The 23,939-nt window shown below is 41.0% G+C and overlaps 1 long non-coding RNA gene across 1 annotated transcript; it reads left to right on the top strand.

Moving 5' to 3' along the window:
* Window positions 1–19,231: 19,231 nt before the first annotated feature.
* On the top strand, window positions 19,232–22,176 carry LOC308060173. The gene is made up of 3 exons (XR_013926630.1): window positions 19,232–19,344; window positions 21,615–21,683; window positions 22,062–22,176. It is a non-coding gene; the product is annotated as an uncharacterized lncRNA (long non-coding RNA).
* The last annotated feature ends 1,763 nt before the right edge of the window (window positions 22,177–23,939 follow it).

The following is a 23,939-nucleotide window of genomic DNA, read 5'->3' as shown; positions in this document are numbered from 1 at the left end:
AGTTGAAGAAATAAGGGCAGAGTACGTACAGGGATACTAAGTGTGAACAAAAGAAGGCAAGGAGAGAGGTGGTTAGGCTTTAGAGTTTCTTCATTTACTAATACCATGGGCTGAAAAGTGCAAACCCACATTTTTCCATCCTCAGTTTAGCTTTAATACCTGTAGTAAATAAGATAAGCCACAAACAAATAATTTCATATGCATAATTTTTATACACCCTTTTTTAGATTGTAAAAAGAAATTGGGAAACCAGCAATTTCATGATTAAACCAGCCTGCTAATGCTACTTTTTTTCCTCTCCCACCCCCTTCTTTTCTATTTTTTACAATTTTGTACAGTATAAAAAAATTATAGATATTAACATTTACACTGAGTCTATAAAAACCTCGTGCTACATTATCGTATTGCTAAACTTTATTCTCTTTTATTATGGCTTTATTATTATCTCTCATGGATGAAATGGCTGATATTTTATTTTGAATTGTAATTTATTATACAGTTAATATCACAGGGGTATTTTAAATGAAACAGTAACTGTAGAATACTGAAAAAATATAGTATTATGAAAGGGGTATATTCAATAGCATGAATGTTAACACAAATAGTAGAGAAGGAAATAGACATTTTAATTATAGTTACCTTTATCTGCTTTTATTGTGAAAGTAGAACATGTGACCCAAAAAGAAATAAATCAGAGGTTAGTCTCTATTGATTTATTGATGTGCAGTTCTTCAGTGCCGGTTGTTTTATGCCCAAGATTAACTGAGTTGATTCCAGATTTTTGCACTGTCATATAGGTAGACCAACAAGTTTGAACCTCATGAACTCTGAGACAAATCTATTAACGTTATGGTATCTTTATGACACCAATTCCTGTGCACCGAAAGAGAAGAAAATTATAACAATTGAAAAAATGAAAATAGAAATAATTTGGAGTTGTTTTACATGGAGAAAGGGAACAAAAGCTGCTGAGTTTTAAAACACATAAGATAATCAATCACTGGGAAAGTAGCCTTCAAACAACCTACACTACAACTACAGGCACATACCATATTTTAATTTAATGAACTTCCCCCCTCATAATTATACACAGAACTCCTGCACTGTATAGCAAGATTTGTAAATGCAAAAACTGAGAAGGCCTCTTCAGTTATTCCTGGGCAAAAGTAATAATAATAATAATAATAATAATAATAATAATAATAATAAATTAAGTTATTTACAAGCGTGTAGAACAAATCACAGGAACATCACACCTTGTCTGGTTTACTCTTTTTTTAATCTTGATCCTGGGCTAGGATTAGCCCTGTAACCAAGCTGCAGCTGAACAAGGTGCTATGTGTAGTAACAGGCAAACCTTGTGATGACTGATTGCAGGAAGAGATCCTGACCATCACCTCCTCTAGGAACACAGGACAAGAGGACAGACAACTATGGAAGCACAGAACCTAGTAGGAATTGGCACCCCTCTTTTAGCAGCTGGTACATGAGACAGACCATTTGCCTCCTTCGTCCCCCTTTTAAAGAACCTTTTCTTAACAAAGTGAAACCCAAGACTGACACGACAAAGGACTGTTTAGAGGGACCAAGTGACCGGAGCTTAGCAGAGCATTTGGCCCCTCCACCAAGGTGAGAGGTCCAAGCAGAGCTCCTACAGGAGCAGCTCAGGTAACGCAGCAGCTGAATGAAGGTGCCTGGTGTTCTAGTGGGAGCTTATCAGTGGTCACGGAGAATGAAGCCAGTTTTGGTGCTAACGAAGAAAACAGCACTCAAATAGGCCAGAAAGAAATCCAGAACAACCTGAATCCCCAGCTATCTCAGTTTTCCTCCAGCCAGCCCTTTCTTTCACCTCTCACCAGCTGTCTGGATCCAGTCAGGATAGAGTTAGACTGCTAGGGAGCAGTAAGGGCCGTTTGGGCACTAAGGGGCAAGGAGCCAGAAGCAATGTGTAATAACGAGGTCAGCATCCCACGGTATCTAGGCAAGGTGAGCAGGGGGAGCCTGGAGATGGAAGGATGTGTAAACTACCGAGCATAGCTGTTGCACAGCTCTGAACTTACCTCAGCAGAAAGGGAACCAGAAGGTAGCCTTTGCTCTAGGCAAGTGGCTGTATCAGCTGGGTGAATGAACCAGTTGTGTAGCTGTTGGTCCCCGAGTTAATAAAAAGAATGCAAATATACCAGCACAGTTCAGCCCAATGTGGAGTATAAAATACAAACAACAGACGGGAAGAACTCTGAAGAGAGCTATGGGCTTGAGTGGCTTTCAACCACATAGTCCTTCCTGGAGACTGGGAACACCCAGCATCATTACGGTGAATATTATAGAGATTAGTAATGGAAATCCCATTTGAATTGTGACTTAGCTGTGTATTACAGTTGTGATACTCTCCTAAGTATGATTTGTACCTGTATTGTGATTTAAGTAATTGCTGTATCACTCTGTTAGATCAAAATCCCATGTAATATATGATAACTTAAAAAAACCCAGTAGGCTTGGCCTTAAACATTAAATCATTCGTGCATGGAATATGTAAAAGAACCTGGTCAGAGTGTAGCATGTGCCCTGTGAGGAGAGGCTGAGGGAAGCGGGCTTATTAATAGCAGCCTTTCAGTTCTTGTAAGGGGTTACTGGAAAGAAGGAGCAAGGGCCTTCACCCTGGTGCTTAGTAGGATGACAAGAGACAAAGGGCATATATCAAATCAAGGATGGTTCCAGCTGGATATAAGGAAAAACTTGTGATCACCATGAGAACAGATGAACCATGAAATTGGCTGCTCAGACAGGTAGCACAGTCTCCATCTTTGGAGGTTTTCATGACCTTAGTCAATAAAGTCTTGAGCAGCCTGGTCTGATCTCATAGCTGACCCTGCTTTGAGCAGGAGGTTGGACTCTGGCCAGGGAGTATGAGTGGGGTGTCTCAGAAGCCACTATTAGGTCCAATAGTATTCAACATCTTTGTGAACAATCTGGATGACGGTATTGAAAGGGCCATCACCAAGTTTGCATGTGACACCAGGCTGGGGAGAGAGATGTATATGCTGGAAAGTAGAGCCATCATACACAGAAGTCTGGACAATCTAGAAGACTAAGCCAACAATAATTGAAGATAGCAAAGATAAATGTAAACAGAATAATCCCAAGCAGCAGTACAGGCTGGTGTCTGACTGGCTTGAGAAGAGTTGTCTAGTGAATTTAAAAAACCTCACTAAACAGCCTCTTCCATATGCACTGTCCACAGCTATTGAGCAATCAGTTAATTCCATGTATCTCTGAGGGCTATATTCTGACACTGTGAGAAGTCCCAGTGATCTGAAATCGTGATCTGCAAGTGATACTAACAGGACTAATTATTCCTGCCCAAAGGACGGGAACAAAACGTGAAGCCTCTGAAGGGACCCACCGGATGTCACTGTATGAATGGAAATGATTTGCTACTGCTTCCCAGGTTTCAGTCTGTTCCTTACCTTTCAGTGTAGCAAACCCAGTGTCATGCTTCTGTGTTAGACTTGTGCTTGTGCACATACCTAGCAACAAAAAAAGAAACACTAAATAGGAAAATACAATTATTTTTTTCTGGTTCTGTTGATTATGCTGCTTTCTCCTCTGCGTGATGAAACTGGTTTAACGTAAGCCCTAGACTGCAGGTTCTACAGGCTTTCTCAGGGTAAAAACAAAAACATAAAGTCTTTTTCCTCACAGCACAGTTAGATTGTGGGAATTCTTTTCCTTAGTGCTAAAATAACACTAAAAGACAAAAATAGATTCAAAAAAGGGGTAGGCAGATAGGCTGATTTAAAAAGTGATGGTCTAAATACAGTCATTGCTTAGAAAGTCCATCAATAAGTGGTGATTATCAACGGGCAACTACATTAGATAATGCACAAATAATACTAGACACAAGCATCTGATTTCAGGCACTGCTGAAAACAGAATATAAATCCAATCTGATCTTTGATCTGTATTCAAACCTCTTCTGTTCTTAGGCAGAACCTCTCTGTCCCCAAGTATCCCAAAACATGAAAAAATGGATCAAGAAGGCATCCAAAGAGCACACACAGTGCTTAAAGAACAGGAAAATAGACAACTTCCTTCCTGAAACTGTTCCTGCCTCAGGAAATATCTATCTATGCATCGTTGTAAACAGCAATACACTGAGAGAATTTTGCTGAGAGGGAATGTTTAATTCATCCAGTGCTAGTGTCTGCTTTAATAGTACTTAAAGGAGAGGATGCTTTGTCATCTATTCCAGCAGCATCTGATCCTCTGCATAGAAGTATTCTTCTAACACTTCAGCATGAATTCAAGACAAGAAATCAGCACTTTTAAATTAAGCTACCAATCTGTGATTTACTGTGAATAAAGTGAATAGTGTTGCATAACATCATCTATGAATTTTTGATCACTAAAGTTATATGAAAGTTCATGATAGGTGACAGAATAAAATTCCCCAGCTCATGTTCCTGTTATATTTTGTAAATAATCTGCGATGCTTGAGTTTCAAAATACTTTTTATATATACAAACCCACTGTGGAGATCTGACCTTTTGAGTGAGAGAGGCCTTGTCCAGGCTGTCCCCCACAATGATAAAAATACTCACATAAGTTTACTTTCTGCCTGTATATTCTTAAAGGGAAGTCAGTTCCTAGATTTGGGGGTTATGGGGTTATTAGTGAGACTACCTTTGTAGAGGCTGAAACAGATACCAATTAGAATTAAATTTAAAATGTTCTCTGCAGTGAGTAAGGGCACTTGCCAGTAATCTAACATAGTAGTCTAAGCCTGCAGCTCTAACAAGCTTCTATATTTGACAAGAGCAAGAGATTTTGATTATGTACCCATTTAACTAAAATTAAGCAAAACAAACTCTGACTCAATGCAGGTGAACAGGTTCTCTAACATGTGATCTGAAAAAGTACCAAGGGTGCTCATCTCAAACAAAGCATGGCAACAAGGAATGCAGAGGGAGATTTTAAAAAAATTAATAGACTTCAGTGAGAAGGATTAGAGCACAGGATCAATATCACAGGAATGAATAAGCATTAACATTCCTTCCTTCAAGGTTCAAAGAATCTGGTGCCTACATTTGTAGAAGATCCCTTGATTTTTATGTTATTCCAAGCATGAATATTGTCCCCAAAAGTGACTTAAAATAAAAATTCTGTAGTTGGGCAAAGGACACTCTTTCATATGCTCCAGGTCTTGCAGTTACCAAGAAATGATTCATTCTTCTGCCAATCCTTATAAAAGGTCAAGAGAAAGTGAATCCTGAGACGACTGTACACAGAGAAGCAGCAAATTTCAAAGAAGAATGATCCATTTTGAAGAAGATCCACTGGGCACAAAGCAGTCACAAAAAGCATTAAAATAAATGCCTAATAAAAATTGTTATAAAGATATGCAAAGGCCTGAAATAAAATACGCTGTGCCAGGATCTTCTTCAAACTGAACCTCAGGAGAAACCCAGACTTCCACAGGCAATCATAACAAAGGCAGGATTTTCAGCAAGAAATGTGCTTTTCTCCAGAGTAGATGGCTTCCTCCTTGACCCAGCCACATTAATTTCTTAAAGAACTAACTTGCAGTAACAACAGTGAGTATAGCTATATGAGAAATTACACATAATTTTCTTCACGGTAATAGGAATCAGAAATTGTATACACATGTGTACATATATTTGATTTATTTTAACAAACGGGAGGAAGACACAGCCTCTTCACCTGAATTCCAAGTAGATAGATATATTCTGATTTAAGAAAATATTTAATAGAAGATCTTATTAACTCAGCTGGATACAGTAATAGCCTTTGTATCTTCATCTAGAACCCGATATAACGTAACTTCAAGTTGCCAACCATGAAATCCTTTTCATGTGCGAATAACATTGTAAGTGCTTTGTGCTTGCTGAAGAGTGGTTCAGAAGAGAGGAAGGAACACACTAAACCCAAGCTGTGTTACGCTGTGAGCAGCCACACCTCAAGTCTAGAGTCACACTGTGGTAAGTAGTGGTTATATTGGCATCAATACCTCGTGTCTGTTCTCTCTCGGTTTCTCCTCTCCCCCCTCCCCCCCTGCAATATACTTACTGTTTGCTTTTATCAGGTTTCATTTCTTCCATCTCTTTATCTCTATTATTATGATAAAAAAGGCACCTTCTTATTACAAAATACTCAGGAAGCTGTTCTCCTCATCTTAAACAGTTTCATTCTAGAATGGCCTGCATGGTCACCCTGTGCAAAAAGAAAGGAGCAGAAGTTGCTGCCTATTGTGATTAATGCTTTGTGTAATTGTCTGTAGCACTGAGATGCTATTCTCTTACAAGCATGTGAAAGCCATATAGAAGAGTGAAAGAAAGATTAAATCTACAACACACTGGGATCTGTGAGACTTCTTCAAATTACCATGGTATGAATGTCAAAAAAAAGACCCCTGGTGCTCAGGTTCTAGTACACAGTGACTGCAGTACTGCAGCTGCTTCGATAGAAACTCATTTTGATAATAAGTAGATGATAAACACGCAGGAAGATCGTCTCCTTTTACAACATGATTCAAATCTCCTCTCTCTCATCTGCAGGATTCGTCTAGCTTTTACCTTCCTTGTTTAGAATCCTTTTATATCAGATTCCTTCACCAGTCAAAAAGCAAGGTCATTTACAATGGCTATAGAAATTTGATTAAAGCACATAACAAAGGCTGTAGTTTCAGTGAGTTAAAAAAACTTTGAGATCATTAAACAACTGGAACTCAGGCAGGAACTGAGTTTGATAAGACTCCACAGTAGGTTTCAAGACAAGTGCTTCCTTTTCATGGGACTCTACACGTTTCCTCTACCATCAGTGATTCTAGGCTCAAAGTTCACCCTAGAACTGTGCTGTTAAGAATTAGTACACAAAAGGTCAAGCAACCGATTCCTAAGGTGCTTGCAAAATGACAGGCCACGCCATGCTCACTCCAGGCCTTTGCAAGCTGAACAAAGTAACTAAGTTCAGATTTGAAACTCTCATCTCCTCCAAATATTCAAATTGTCCATTATACTATGCTTGCTGTTGGTCTTGGTGGACAGCTTGGTGGACAGGGACAGGAAGCATGAAAATAGTTTTTCCCCTTTGCAATGTTGTTTGCATTCCCCCAGTAACAGACTCCCTTTGCTAACTGCAAAGAATATTCCAGCCCCTACAGAGGGAAAGAGCAGGAGAAATGGGTGGAGGTGGGCCTACAGCCAGAAAGTTATCCATAGACTTTCAGACAACATTTCATTTAAGCTGATGAAACTCACTTTCACATGAGTTGTGACATAACCATGGCAGGAACTGACAAGCGTCAAAATCTTGCCGAACAAGTAAGAATTCAAGTCCTATCCCTCTGTACTGAAGAAAAGCCAGCAAATATTACACATTTATCTTGCTTTTTCCTATGGCACTGACTCCTCTCAGCAGCTTCATTGGCACTCTATAAGCATGTCCAATTCATGCTTTCACTTAGAATAGTTGCTGATATTTGAAGTGAACTTTTCATGCTTTTCCCTCATTGGAACACCTTTCTAAATAGCACTCTACTGTGGGGAATAAAGAGTTACTCAGTGCTCTGCCATCAGGACTGGGGTTTCTGTGCAGGTTTTTGAGCCCAAGAGGCAGCCCCTTGTGTTGACCAGGAGGCCAAGGAATTATATTATTCACAGGCCAGAACATCTCTCTTTCCATTTTTCCAAGGCTTTCAGCACACACCAGTGTCTTAATGGCACAGACCAGCAAGGGAGGACCTGTGCAGAAAGGACAGATACTGGTAAGAAAGACAGATTTAGATATCACTAGATCATGGTTTTCCAGGTGTAAACAGGGATACTTCCAGCAGCTTCTCCCCCCTTGCAGTCACATAATAAGAGTACACTGAGGGATATTGTGACCTCTTACAACTAACCAGGTCCTACAGCCTATATTTTTCAGGAATGGTGTCTCTACCTGATGCTGCTGCACAGAAACAAACCACACCACAGTGTGGCTTCTCTGTAGCCGCGCTCTGTGCCTGCAAGGTGGCCATGGGTAGTGTCTCCTGACAGCTCTCATCCCCTTGACAGGCACTGGGTTTGCAAACTTAGTGTGGCTGAGGGAGCTGGGGAGGCAGTCTCAGAAAGGAGAACCACCATGACCTGGGAGGACTGCAGTTGTTATTTCTCAGGAAGTAACAGTGTCAATGCAAGTGTCCAAGTTGTGGCTTTTCCTCTGTCCATGCCCTGCTCCTCAAGTGAAGGTTAAAGTTGTCTTCTACTTGGCCAACCTTTCTCAAGAAAGGTTTCTCCATGTGTCTAATCATGCGCTGACAGCTACCCCAAACCAGGCATAGCCTTCCTCAGGAGGCTCCAGCCTTACCAAGGAGTGGAGCATCTCAGGACAATAGAATGAGATGGGGTGAGCCTGTCCATTTGCTCTGTCAGAGCAGGCTCAGGAGATGTGCACAAATGCCAAACTGGACAGTAAGTTCAGGAACTCTTTTGCTAATGAACCACCCTTTGCTCCTGCATGGATTTCCTCCTGGAACAATCTCACTTGCTTCCTTCCAGATGTATGACCCCTTGGGACTGTTACATACGGGTGAGCCATACCCACAGCAGCCTCTGCTGCTAGTTCCAGGCTTGGGGGTAGGGGGAATAACCCCCATTCACCATGGTAGAGTAACATACTATTGCTCTTCTGAATCTGTACTACATCGACTGCTCAACAGAGTGGACAGTTCACTGCTACTCTCAAAATTCACAGTGCACCTTTAGAGTGGATGCTAAGATCACGGGGCCGTTAAGTACTAGGTCCCTTATACAGCAAAACAAAGATGATTGTCCCCTTCTGCTTCCATTGTTTGTGCTGCAGTCCTTTTTCCTGGTAATTCCTCTTCACTCTCCAGCTACTCCAGCAAGCATTCCCTTTTGGAGTCAAGCCAAGGCCCGCAGTGCAGAAAGGTGTGCGTATGCAGTGAGCAGGGACAGTGCAAAGGGAGCCTCCCTGCAACACACAGTATGTATCTTCCCAAGGGGAAAAATCTGCTTGTAGGATTGACAAAGTGTTCTACAGAGCAGGCCTGACTGGCGTGTGGGGGGAAAAAAAAAAAAAAAAAAAAAAAAAAAGAGTTCTCCAGCCTATGACTTCCTCACACGTGTCTGGGGACTTCTGGAGGGGAGGAGGGATGGTGGAAGAAAGAAGGAATATCATAAGGCTGAAGTAAATGAGTTCTGAATCAATAAGACATAGTGGCAAAGGAGGGAAAGCATTTGAGAGATCTGATAAAGGAATTCACAGCTTTATAAACCCAGATCAACACTTTTTCACACACTGGTGGAATCTGTACATGTGCAGCACCCTGAAAAATTATAGTCATGTTATCTTTGTATCTGGTGACTCTCCCCAAGGCTTAGCAGAAACTACAGAGAGCACAACAGATTGCATATGTAAGGATGTGGTAAGGCTTGTTGGCATTTAGCTTGTCCTCGCAGTCAAGAAACTGAAGATAAATCTAGGTTCTGCCAGACAGGAGTTCAGGGCCTCACTGAGACCCCTGAACACCCCTGACTGTGGCTACACATCTCAGGGGGTCAGGCAGCCTCAGTGCCGTGATGCAGAATCGGTAGCCAAATATCGTGTCAGTGTCCCCCAAGGGACAGAAGAGCAGTTAGTTCCTGCACGATGACCATGGGCACTGTGAATAGATCACATCACTGTCTCTAGAGTGATCTCATATCCCCTCTCCGTTTGCCTTGCAGGATCATGGATCAGGATCCCTTTCTACTAGACATCCTGCAAAGAGCACATCCATCTGCAGAGCGTGTTGCTACTACCACAGCTTGCATGTGATGCAGGCGAGTGGGGAAGGCTAGTACGCCGGGTGGGTCTATGTTGCATAAGTAGAATTGGGGAGGGAGGATTTGCTTTTGAAGCTTTGGTAGTTCACAGCTACTGTACAGTACAGATAGCGCCTGGAACCACAAGGGCCCTGAGATATGGGCAGCAGAGTCTCACACCAGCCTGCTCACTCATCCAAGTAACGAAACATATAGATAATCCATCTAGGACAGAATGATCCATCTAAGACCGCTCAACCTACCTGCAGTAAATAGTTTATCTAGCGGCTTATCTGCAGCCACCAAAGGCAACAGAAATCTCTCCATTATTTATTGTTAGTACCTCATGATTTGACATTTAATTTAAGTCTTCCACTGTGTCTTGCCCAGCAGCTTTTGCATTATAAAAGGGGAAACTCTTTCCCATTTAAGAACTAGGCACAAAGATTCAGATCTGCTTGATGAACCTTTTCATAAGGCTTGCATTATGTTGTCATAAAGGGGTGATGGTCAGAAGCTTACAGGGTCTTCTGTTATAAGGAAAGTTACCTAATTGCTGAAGGTGCTATTGCTTCAAGGCATCTATCCATGTCCAGCCTTCATGGTCAGACACATTTCTCTCAATACTGTAGAGATGAGGCAGTCGTTTCTTTTGTTTACAGCTGCAAACTTCTTCACAAACAGCTTTTTTTGAGAAATTGTATTTCCTTTCTGTTATGAAATTTTATTTTCTTTCTGTTACAAAAGCTTGAACAGCACTTGGGATAGCAGGCATTTTGACACAGATGGCAGTCAGGCTGGCCACAGACAATATGCCCTTGGCACATCTGTGTTGAGTATTGCTGATTGCTTTCTCACGCTTCACGTGCTTAGGTATGGATGCCAAGAGGACATGCTCCATCATCTTTCCAGGGAGGGCTTTCACTGTATGCTTTTCTCACTGTACTTCATCCTTACTCATGCTGCTATAATTGTCTACCCTTTACAATATCTCAGATGCTGTATTACATTTATTTGTAACAACAGTAAGCAGACTCACCAGCTTCAATCTGATGGCACTCGGTCTCCAGCATAACAGTGTAAGTCATATAAACACATAGCCTGCATTCTCAAAACAGAAAAGTCTAATGCCAAATCCAAACATCCTTCAGATGCAAAAACTTAGCAAGAAAGATAAAATAAGAGGTTTTTCCTCATTGAAACAGGCTGTTAGGGCCTAGAAGCGTCTAAAAGAACCAGCCACTCTTAGTGCTCTTCCAAGGAAACCTCTTGGTCCTTTGTAAGCATGGCCTGAAACCTATCCACATATCTTGCAGCTGGAGCTGAGAAGTAAATCAGGCCATCTGGTCTTCAGACCCCTTGTTCATGTAACAGATTGGCCACTTTGTCATTAATTGCGTTACAAAGCACCTGTAAAAACACTTCCAGCACTTATGCTTTCATAAGTACTCACTTGTATTAGCATTTGAAACCTCTTTATCTACATTAGATGTTTACATTATGCTTATTACCATAATGCCTGAGTGGTATAATGTATGTGGCCTCAGAAATCTGGCAAGAGGAGAATAATACTATCTTCAATCTACAGGCAAGGAGTGGTCCATATGTTTTAAGCTCTCTTTCATCTTCTGGTAAGACTTGCCCTTTCATTTCTGAAAACAGGACTTAGTTTCAGTTCCTTGGACCCTGCAGCGTTGACAACAGACACACACGATTATTGTGCACCCCTTGCATGCAGAAGCTGCAGTAAGGGTCTCCCTTCTTGCTTTTCATGAGGAAGACAGCTGACAACCCACATAGCAGAGGCCACTACTGAATTCATGTCCTCTGTCTCGTGCTATAGATGGTAGGCTAAAGCATCACAGCCTGCTTTTCTGCCAGCTGCTTCTCTGTGGAACCAGATCCAGCAGCCCTGCCACAGGAGCATCTGCTGGATCAGGTTTCCTGGCTGAGGGAGCAGCAGCCCTGAGGAACCTGAGCCATTCTGAACTGCTCAGCACTTACCCTGGAGCACATACTGTGCCATGGGCTTATCCATGGGGCACCCATGAACTAGAAAAGGTTCCTATGCTTATATATACTTACTTAATGTTTGTAGATGGTGTATTTTGAAAAGGCTTTATTAAGCCAGCAATTGTGATTACATTTGAATAGCAGTGGGAGCTCAGTGTTGTTAAAAATAGCACTGTGACCATTAATTCCATTTCTTCATATTTTATTTTTGTTTCCACCTCATTTCTTCCAGGGGAAAAAAAAAAGCATCTTACATTCTCTTAAGGGAGAGGTACAACCAATTAGTGGCTTATATACTTGGTCTATTGCCTTCATGAATCTGCTTCCTAGGTTCCATTTTCCTTTATGTCTATACCTCTTGAAGACTGCATGAACTGATTAATACTCTTTTCCTTACTACAGTCTAGAGTAGTCTATATTCCCATAGTCTGAGGTTTTGTCAATATAACCATACATGGGAACACCGCAACCTTAAGATCAAATGGAACTTTTATTCAGCAGATGAGACAGTTCTACCACTTATCTATGTGTTTCTTTTACAGAATAATATATAAGGGAACAATTAGTCTTTATCTTTACCTCCATGTTCAGGCTCGAAGAATAAAAGACCACACTGCTGACATTTATTTGTCAGCTGAAGTAACTTTCCATGCTTTGGAAAATAAGACTTCTAGCCCTAAGGAAAGGATCCTTCAGTGCAGGAATAATGGCTTTTGTTAAATGTCTTTGGGATAAAACATCACTTCACTAAGAACATTAAGCACCAGCTATTCCATGACATATTTCAAGTATCACTCTCCTTGCAGCAGAAACTAACAACCTTGAGAATGATGCCCAGGCTTCCATTTTGGTGTCTCAAAAGCATGTGATAGAAATGAAAGGATCAGTGGAAAGCCCAATGAAATAACGAAGACTTCTTCGGAGACAGAGGACAAATGGGAACATGACTCCATGGCTGAGTGATGCTTCTACTCCTAGTTCCTATGGTGCTACTCTCAAAGGGCTGAGTCCTGATCTGGGTTAATCCTCTGAGCTAGAGCATTTTTTTTAATTGAGCAGAAGACTGTTCCTTCTTTTGCAGTCTGTTTTGAGCAGTGCCTCATCTGATCTGTTTGCATTATGGAGCAAAGTCCTGGCATATACCACAACATCAAGACTGACTACACTCACCAATGTAATAAGGTCAAAAGCAGAGGTGCCAGTGTGGGTTAGAATCCAGCCAAGGGGAGTTATGAGGAGCAGAGGTTGGAATTCAGATGTGTGAAGTGGATATATGGTAAGATCGTGACATCTAGTTCCATTGAAGGTCTAAACTTAGTCTTCTCAGGATACTTATTTAAAGGTTATGCTTCTAGATTTCTAGCTGGAAAATCCATGGAATTTTAGCTGATAGCAGAAGTATGCAGTGTGTACAGATGTTGCATATGCCTATAGTTCTCTCTTTAATTGCACACGAAATTAAAACATCCAAGACTGCAATTCTCTTCCCCCCAAAAGCCACCAGTGCAACTTTATGACTTGTTTAATTTCTAATGCAGGGATAATAATGTCTTGCTTTTGACACATGAAAATTATAATAAAAATCCAAATGATGCCCACTTAGCCTAACCCTGAACAAGGCTCACATATGGAAAAATCAGATTTACCTGTAAACCCCTTTCTCACCTTGGTTGTAAAACTTGTGGCTCAATCACTTCCTGCTCTTCCTAGCTATAGTAAATGTCAGGAGTAGGAAGACCAGCAAGTTAAAGGAAGTGACTCTGCTCTCTACCACACACTCATGAGTACTCATCTTTACCTTAGAAAGACAGTTAACAATGCTGTATTCATCCAAATGAGCTCTAGAAGTTCTTGAGAAGCTTTATTATCTGTTTCTGAGGGCAAGTGTTTTGCTATGTGATTAGCAATACCGTAGGCATGTAAATAAAGTTAGAAGGTAAATTTTTTTAGGTATCAGGAATGTCCCCATGGACCCCTGATTTCCTAAGCTATCAGTAGCTCTTCAGCTACTTAAGTCCTAAAGATAGGGTTTTAACTGTGCTTTTTAGATCTGAAATAATGAGGGATCTAAAGAAGATGGAGAATCTCCTCAGGGGTGCACAGAGAAAGGACAACAGGCAACAGACATAAGCTGTAGAATTCTGACTAAATACACGGGGGAAAAGAATCACTATAAGGATGGTCAAATATTGGAGGAAGTTGCCCAGAGATGGATATCCACGGAGATGGATAGAACTCAACCAAGTGCGTCTCTAAGCAAGTAACAGGCTAAGTGCCTGGCTGGACTGGATGACCTCCAGAGCTTCCTTCCAATCTAAATTTTTGTATGATTCTATGATTATGACTAGATAAAGACCTTATTCACATTCACATTCACATGAATGAGGTGATGTCATTGTGTGAGCTCATATCAGTCCCTTGATGTCACAGTATCAGTCTTGTGAGGTTCATTTCTATTCCTGTTTTATACTATGTCAATCCTGACAGAGACTGAAAATCTTTAAATCAGAACATTTGTGTTTGCTGACCTACTCTAAGCATGACCATGGTCACAAGTTAAATGCCTGTTATGTTAATTAGTTTTTTTTGGAGAGTTTACCTAATACAACTCGATAACAAGACTCCTAATTTTTCACAGCAAATTCTGTTTTATAGTTCTATAACTAATAAAACTTGTTCTACCTGTGTTATGGAGAGTTTCAATGTTTTTGACTTGTGTAGATGGCCTCTCATTCAAGTGGAGCCACTTTGGAAATACCTTGGAATATGTATATCAGTTATATGCGGCTTGTATGTATTTCTTCTTGGGTGAAATGAAAAATTTAATTATATGAAAAAAATGCAAATTGCTGCCAACTGTGTTAACTGTGAGAGAGTTGCATTATCTTCTAACGTAAATTGTCAGTGAATTGAAGAAAAGACGTTTTGGAAGCTGATCTGATTACTGTCAGGGAAAGTGCTCAAACTCAATTGTTGGCAAATGTCCAGTACCCATCACTGAACGATCATCACCTCATCATTCAGCCTTCTCAACTGACATGCAAAACAACATCCAAATATTCATTGCACATCTGTGCTGGACAGATTATGCATTAGCAATTCAAATCAATTCAATGTACAGGCAGTTTCTGTAAAGGCGTCTGTTTGGGTGAGATGCCTTGTTGTCTGGGATGGATAATAAGGCAACTCTGTCTAATCTTGGAGAACAATCAACCCATCTTGAGAAGGTGACTGACTACGTATGCTCTTGCCCTGACAGCACTAGAACAATGGCCCCATAATGCACTTGACTCAGCTGGTAATAAAATCTACTTTTGATTAGCAGCCATGGCTTGTGTCAATCACTGCATGATGTACCATTGTCCTCTGGTCCTTAACACAGTTTATTTACAGGGAAACAAAAGCTTTTTGGATATGGCTGCTGCCCAGAGATTGCAAAATAGATTGAGCTGTCAGCCTCACACAGTAGATGAAGATTAATGAGTTGTGCAGACAATAAATATGAAGCAATGACCATAAATATGCTAATAGGTATTATCCATATACACTATAATTGCTACAAAAATTAAAAAGTAGTGTGAAGGAAATAGGTCACAGGGTGACAGATAAATAATCTTGGATGCTGAAGATCTTTGGTTCAGTCAGATTCTCTACAGGTTTATTTCCTTCAATTAGACCCTTCAAAAGAGTAATTGTTTAAAAGCTGTTTGAATAATCTCTTTTGAAACAGAGGTTTATGGGAAAATGCTTATGAAAAAGTGACTTCAATGAACATGTTATTGGAATGAAAAAGGTGACTACCAAAAGCAGGCTATGCAGAGTTTAATGCCTGTGATCAGCTGCCCGGCTTCACTATGAGGAAAACACCTCTTAAGTGGCACACGAGTGAGGACTTCAAAGAAAACATACCAAAGAGACACGGCATTTTATATCCACAGATGCAAGTGCGCAAGATCATTCCTGAGCAAAATATAGAAGAGTTGCATGCACATCTGGTTCTGTTGGTTTGTGTGGTGCTTCCAGCTTAGCATGCTTTTTCTCTTTTCTTTTTTCTTTCCTTTTCTTTCCTCTCCTTTTCCTTTCCTTTCTTTTCTTTTTTCTTTTCTTTTTTTCTTTTCTTTTCTTGTCTTGTCTTTTCCTTGCTTCTTTTAAACTGAAGAAGGGAAGGATGACCACAGCTCAGATTTTCAGAGTACTTCCAATCAAGTCTCTGGTTTTCCAATCCTGTTCAAAGACCACACGGTCTAGACGGTGCATGACTTCTGACACTTAAGGGTTTCATTTGAACCTGAAACTCATTAGCTACATGTATAAATGCTTCAGCACCTAAGGCTATGGAAATTGTTGTGACACTGAAAATAAAGGCAGTTGTATTCTTGGTATTCATGGCTGGCTGTTCTCTGAGGCTTAGAAGTGCCACTGGGTACTTTTCAGGTCAGCCCATACCACCCGTCTCCTCTCTTCAGATTTCTAGCTTCTGGAACAGGGGAATTACTCAGATACTCTCCCAGATCCAATTTACTGTTATAATGGCAGGCTTGGTGATACAAATGAGTTATTTTCTTTCTTTCCATACTTTAACTAGAAGTTGCATCAGTTTGGCTCTTAAGTTATCACTGCTTGAATTTTTGGCAAATGTTCCACGAAGACTTACAACTGCCTTACAGCTCCTGTGCCAGGAGTTCCCTGTAAACTCAGCTGGACATCTACTACACTTGCCTAACATCCTGGAAGTTACACTTTTTAACCATAAATACCAGTAAAACAGAGCAAAAAAAGGTAGGGGACCATTTAGGAGAACATCTCTCACAAAGCCAGCAGGTGAGAGAAACATGTCTTTCTGGATGAGTAAGTGGAGGGAGAGGACCTCTGGAAGCTGCAGGCTCAGACACTGAGTTCTTGTTCCCAATCCCACTTCAGCAGCGACACTGGGTTTTTTTAAACTGGAGGCTGTGACGCTAACGTCATGTTCCCAGCGTACAGTGAGGCACTGTCCCACCGCCCCAAGCAAGGCGAGCACAGCAGACCCAGAGACAGGCGAGTTGAACCAAGAGTCCAAATCGTCAGGCAAGTTTGCAGTGATGAGGCAAGTCCAAGGTCAAGCCAGAAACACGAGTCAACAAATCAGGTTCAGGTCTGGTGATGGCAGCCAGGGTCAGTCACAGTCCAGTGGTTGCGGGGCCAGTCTGTCCTTGCTAACCAGGCAGGTCCAAGGTCAAGCCATGAAGGCAGGCTGCAGCTCAGCCTGGGTCCGTGAGGTCTGGCTGTGGTGGAGCTGCAGGCGGTGCACCTAGAGCATTGCTCAGGCAGGGACTGAAGACCCACGGGAGGCTGGCCAGGGTGGTTAAGACCTAATAGCAGACTCAGCCCTGACACAAGTACAAGAGATTGACCTTGTTTTCTTTCATTTTCATAAAAGAGATTGTCCCAGATTTTCATAAGAAGCTGAAAGGAGGTAAAAGCAAACCCATTCCAGGTCAGAACTTCCCCGTAACTTACATTTGCCACACCACTTACAATAACAAGAGTGTATGGGTAGGCAGAACTCAGCTGGTTTTAGCAGTGTCATCTGTGCCTGCTCACATGTTCCTCATGCAACTCGCTGCAGCCACTTAGCAGATTTTAGGGCCACCCCCTTGCTGACTCAGGCCCATGACACACTTGTAAACAGAGGCTTTCCTTGAATGCCTTTGGTGGTTTCCCTCTCCTCATTACTCTGAGTTTTTTCACCTTGTTTTTGTGAGACTATCAACTTCTCCTGTCCCTGCCGCTGTCTCTACCAATCATGAATCGCCTTGAGGTACTTCGCTTGCAATAAAACTTTTATTTTATCTAATTTTAAATATTGTTAGTTAAGCAACTTTGTGTGTATTCATTATGAATTATGTTTTAGGATTGAGTAAAAGGTCATCACATATAGTCTCTGCAACTTTGTGAAGCCTTCATTCCCTGTGACTTTGCCAGACTTTATCATCATTTCCTGATGGGCTGTTTGGAATATTAAATAAATGACATTAATAAGCACCAAAAGTTTTTAGCATAGCAGTTTTAAAAGAAGGTTCTGTAGCAATATGTACAAAGAAAGTGGCATTTGGGGGGTTATCATCACTTTGAAGAGGGCCTGTAGCACTAAATGTCCTATTCTTAGATGAAATTTTACTTGTATTTAAGCTGCAACATTACATATTTTGTAATATTAAGTAGTAATTCAAAATGGTAAATGAGAGACCTGAGAAATTATTGGGATAAAGATGCATCATAATTACAGAAGCCCCGATGCAAGCAGAGTAGAAAAAAAAATAACAGACATTGGAATTAAACAAAAGTAACATATTTGAATTAAAGAAAAACTGAACCAAGAAAAAGTTTAAAAAGCAGTGCTGCTCAGGGGTACATGGGCAGACATCACACTGCTCAGATAAATAACACATCTAAGAGAGGAACAGACTTTGTATCCTTTGCTCTATAACCCGCCATGTACAAGCTATAGGTACTATACAACTGTGAAAATACTCTATTTTTATTCTGTATATTTCCACTTTGAAAGCCATCCCTGTGGTAGTGTGACCTGATCAGATTTCCCTCTGTACCTAAGGGAGGAGGTCCACGGATTTTTAAACAGCCTTATTTAAACTACTGGCTAAGAAAAGCCGTGATAAAGGAGTGTGTGCCATTTGCAAAGGCCTGTTCATTGAAGATGGAGGCCCTGCTTTAACAGGATTTGCATGAGGAAGAAGAAAACATCTGTGTCAATCTGCTTGTATGATCCAAGGTCCCCTAGCAGTTCCTTCCATAAAGAAATTAATTTAAAACATCCATTTTTAATTGAGTTCTGATTTCTAGCTCTCTGTAAACCTTTTTTTTTTTTTTTTTTTTTGAGGGGTAGCTGTACTACAGCTGAATTCTGGGTGCTATAACCAACTCAAGTTGCAGTTTCCACATGAGCATCACTTTATTGCCTTTTTGTCTATTGTCTTTACTCAGAGTTGTATTAATTTGTAAAAGAAGGGGCTATCTCCTACGAGTAACATTCAATACAATAGAGTGCAATGCAAAAGAATGCAGAAGCAAAGTTCTCAGCCACATCAGTTGCTAATGAATGATTCTTACACTACTAATTTGTTTTAGTATCATAAGAGGAAATTAGCTGGTTTGCCTAAATTTCACCCTGACAACAGCAACAAAAAGGCATGTCCATAAATTCCAGTTTCATTTCCTAGGAGAGGCTAAGTTTTGGTTTCTTTTCTTTCTGTTTGCGATAGCAGTTTCATTTCTTTGTTGCTAGCTGGTCAGTGTATAAAAAGGTTGGCTGAGCCTCACAGTGCTTCACTGGATTCCACACCATCAGAAAGAGAGATGTCTGACAAAAATGTCCAGAATGCTGGTTTCACTTCCTCTGGGATCTCACGAGGATCGCTTGCTTCATCGATGATGTCCCAAGAAGCAAGAACATCGGGGGGAGGTGTGCATTCTGGAGGTCCTACTGCTACTCTCCAAGAAATGGGTATGAGCAATTTTGTGTGTATGTGGTTTTGTGGTTTAGTACATAGAGCCAAACAACTTTTTTTTCCTTGAAAACAAGCTCACCAAGTAATCTCTTCTCTCCTATATTCCTGTATTTCACTGAAGACAAAATATTTCTTTATTTAACTGCATGTTATGAGTGGGATACTATTAAGGGTGTTTTCTGTGTATGTACATATGCATGAATGTACACATACATATGTGGTATTCATGAGATTCTGGACAATGTTTATTTGAAGTTTGTGCTCTCTCTCCATTCTGCTAGGAATCATCAATAATATGGAAAGTCATGGTAGCAATAAGCAGTGATACACTTATGCAAGAACATGATCTGCGTACCTACATTTCATATAAATTATCCGATTTCCCTTGCTCTTTACTCACGCACATCCATACAGGGAGAACCCATAAAACCTTATGCAAACATTATAGCAGAGGGAAATTAGCTGCAGTCCAAGACCTGAATTCATGAAGGGAATATTTACACATCCTTGACAGCACGTATCAAAGTACTAAAATTAGTTCACATGAACTAACCTTGCAGCTTGCTTTTCTGTTGCATGCACAGACCTGACAGCCGTAAGCAGCTTGGCAGTTGTTTAACCCCAGATTCCATGGGATTCCTGCACAAGGTGTGCTCCCTACCAGTCTTGTCCATGTGACCTGATTCAGCAGGTACCCTCTAAGCAGACGTAACTCCACAGAAGTCAGTGCCCCATGTAATCCTGTTTTACCCAGCAGCACAGTAGTTAGCTCGCTGACCTTGGATAAAGGCTTCAAAACCCTTTCTGCCTTGGAGTCTTGCACTCACATCTCCCACGTGTCAGGGGTGTGCTGACCAGCAGACTGGTTATAGGTGGGGATCTCTGCCATACTGGTCAGCTGCTGGTCCACTCCTTTTGTAGTAAGCAGCTAGGAGTCTACTAAAGGATGGAGCTGGCCCTGACTCTGCCAGCCATAAAACGGGTGGTTGGCCAAGTGAGCTGGCCAGGGTCCAGATTCAGGGCATCTTTTAATAGTAAAAAATGTGATAATTTTGATTGAGAGGAAGTAAGGGGTTTTTAAAGATACAATGTGCGTTGCTGCCAATATTATTTGTAGCGTGAGGCTCTCTAGACAATGAGGGAATAAGTGACATAAGGGTCATTTAGAGAGATACTGCATGTGACTCCTGTGAGGCACTTTTTAATTTTCACTCTGTGTGATCTGATCAGTGATTTTAGGTTACTGAATATGGTGTTATTGAATATTCAATAGCAAAGAACTTAAGGGATGCTAACAGCAGAGAGGCAGAATATGGGAGAGTGAGGAGAGGAAGAGGACCAAGAGAGCAGCAAGAGCTGCCCTCAGGCACCATGCTGCATTAGCAGCAGAAATTCTGGTACACAGAAGATGTCAATTACTTAGTCTAACCATACATTGGAGCAGAGCCTTGCCTTCTGTTACAGAGAAGGGTGGCACAGCAGTACCCAGCATACCCATAACCACTGGCAAACCCTTCAGTGGTGATGCCCTACAGACAGCAGTAAGTTGCAGTTTCTAAATGAAAAGACTGAAGACTTGTATCCCTCCCAGTGCTGAGAAACTTTAGGAGAGAGAGAAGCAAAGTAAATGTTTAGCAATACCTAGTTTTATTCTTGCAATGCCTGTGCCAACTATGGGCTTTCATGAATACAACTATTTTGGTGCAGAAGTATCTGCACAACTCAAGGAAACCTTAGCCATGCCTACAGGAGATACTCCAAAAGAGTTTTTATCTATGTGAAAAATGCTAGCTCTGTAACATTGCCAAGACAGGTGTGAGCCTTGGCTCCCTGTAGCAAGAGAGCTTGCCACACATTCTTTGCCTGATTGAGAGCTAAAAGGGCCTGATTTCATTTCCGCAGGTGCTCACTGAAATCTCTCGTTCCTCAAACACATCTTCTTAACCTTTTCATTCAGACTGTAACCCTTCCTCCCCCCAGAACAAACACACTTGAAGGAGCATCTGATTCTGCAGCAGGGCATGAGTATTGTTCAGTATCACTTTACAGAAGATGTTATAACAAGCTCATCACCAAAATATTTGAGCATCCTCCAGGAATGCTTTAAGCATTATCACTAACATTTGTCATCACTAGTGCTTTAGTCCTCTCCCAGGAGAAGAGTTTGCAATGGAATACTTTGCTTGGGGTTTATTTATACAGGGATGGAGATATACATATATGTTAGCCACTGGCTACTACAGCTTTCTGTGTTTGAATTTTACAGGTATCTATTGTGTGTAGGTTTATGCTACGGCAAAGTGAAGTGAAAGGAACATATCCGTCACCTGGAACAGTAAGTGGTGAGGTCTGCAACAATGCTTAGTTCCTGTAGGAGTTTGTACCACAGTCCTCAGGCAGCTGATCAGAAAACTGATTTCAGCAAAGACTAACTGTACTGAAACTGTTTTGGAGATCCAGATTTATCAAAAATAGTCTGTGCAAGAGTCGTAGATCTTCTTTATGTTCTGGAAACATCCACGAAACACTGCATATGTCCTTTCCCCAAGGTGGCACCTAAAGAGCGGTATACTGATGGAACAAGTAAAGTAATCAGCAGTCTCCTTGCCTTTTGATACATTTGCTAGCCTTGATTTTCTTTAAAACACAGTAGTTTATAGTTATCCCTTAAGGTTCCTTCCAGTCAGTAACATTTCCTTTGTAACTGTTCTAGGTGCCAGAGGCTCAACCCATTCATCAGGTTTTACTAGCAGTGGAATCTCCAGTGGATCCCAGGCCTCCCAGATGATGTCCCAGGAGGCCAGATCTCATGGCGGTGGAACTCCCAGGGGTGGTACCACTTCCACTGTTCAGTCCGTCTGTAAGTGAGAGTCCTCCTGATAAGAGGGATTAACAGATGACTTCTGAGAAGTCAGCAGTATTTCAGCTCAAGATTACATTTACTAGATGAAGGGATGTAAGTAAGAGAATTGGCTGCATTGTACTTGAAGCAACATTTCTCCTGTTTGTTGCTTTATACTTGGTGGGAAGCTAAAGCTAGGTAATTTGTAGAAATAACTACGCCACAAAGTTGCAAAGATATGAGTGGATAGCAGACAGAAATCTGAAACACACTGACAGACAAAAGGCCAATGGAAGTTTAGGTTATGCTTTCATCAGCACACCAGTGACAGTTCATTAATTTTTTTCTTTAAATTCAAATTCAGGACCAAACCAACTGCTTTATGTTTGAACACATAAAACATATTAAGTAGGAAGAAACAGTGAAACATGAGAATGGAGTTTTCAGACTGATTAGACAGGGATCATGGCTCCACTTCTTGTGGTCTTTTAGAATAGCTTAGCTTTCTTTCCTTTAAAGGAAATTCTTGAGTCAAAAGCAGAGGCATCTACCTGCAAATACCAGCTCAAAGCAGAGAACACCACAAGTTTTCCTCATCACCCTCCCAAGTCAATGCAACCCACACCTAGATAAAACAAACCAAGGTATGAGGAAGCCTAGTCTATACCTGAATGCATCAGCAAGGATCCTACAGGGTTTGGAAGAGAATTGGTGACAGGATTGACGTTCTTAATTTCAAAAAGTGCCTTTCAATGTGTAACACAGAACTTTGATCTCTGACCTGAGGAAGTTTGTAACGAATGCTCAAGTATTCTGTATGTTTCTCTGTAATGCAACTTTGCTTTAAGTTGTTCTCACACGTTTCTTTGTATTTGTCCTTAGCAATGGGTGGCAAAGGAGGAAGGCACTGAATAGAAGAAAAACATCAATCCAGAAGCAAGCTCTGCAAGCAGTTCATCCTTTACTGACAGAGTCACTTGACAGCTTTTCCCCTTCTTTGCTCTCCCTGTCACTGACATGAAAGGCAAAGTCTTTTTCACATGCACAACTAAAGTTTATGTTAAAATGATGTATTCTTGCATTAAATAAATGGGGGCAGGGACAAGGAGCAGTTTCTTCCTTGATTAAACATTCTCTGTAGCACAGGCACACATGAACACAAGCTGATAAACGGAAGGTACTTTGGACTGCAAAAGTGTCTTATAAAAATGCTGGATTTAGCAACACTAGACTCTCCAGTTACAGGTAGCTTGCTTTATTTATTTTACAAGGAGTGATCACAGTGCAAAAGTCACCCTGTTGTGAGAGAGAAGCATAGTAACACTCGGTAAGGGGCATCCAGCAGTTCCCTTTGCATGTGCTTCTAACGGGCTATCGGATTAACTTGTACTTAATTAAAAATACACATAAGCAAATGAGAACAGGTCCAAAGAAATTTCATAAATCATATATGCAACTGATATTTGTATCCCTCTACTATTTCTAAGGTCCCTTTCACATTAATTTAATTTCAAGTCCCTGTTTGTTTATTGAGAGGTGTTAGGATTGTCACAGTTGGACTGAAACTCCTCCTGTAAACTTACGATACCTGAGAACAGTGACAAGGAAGAGAGCCCATCTTATCTGGTATAGGTCTCACTACTGGGGCTTGCTGTTCTCCATGTGCCTGACTCCTTTCTTTTATATGTACTCATATGAAGAAGTTTCCCCAAATAAACACAATGCTGTCCATTCCCTATACAAATTCTC

The sequence above is a fragment of the Falco punctatus genome (assembly GCF_963210335.1).
Source record: "Falco punctatus genome assembly, chromosome: 3".
Lineage (NCBI taxonomy): Eukaryota > Metazoa > Chordata > Aves > Falconiformes > Falconidae > Falco > Falco punctatus.
The sequence above is the reverse complement of the archived record's forward strand: the minus strand, read 5'-3'. Positions and strand labels throughout refer to the sequence as shown.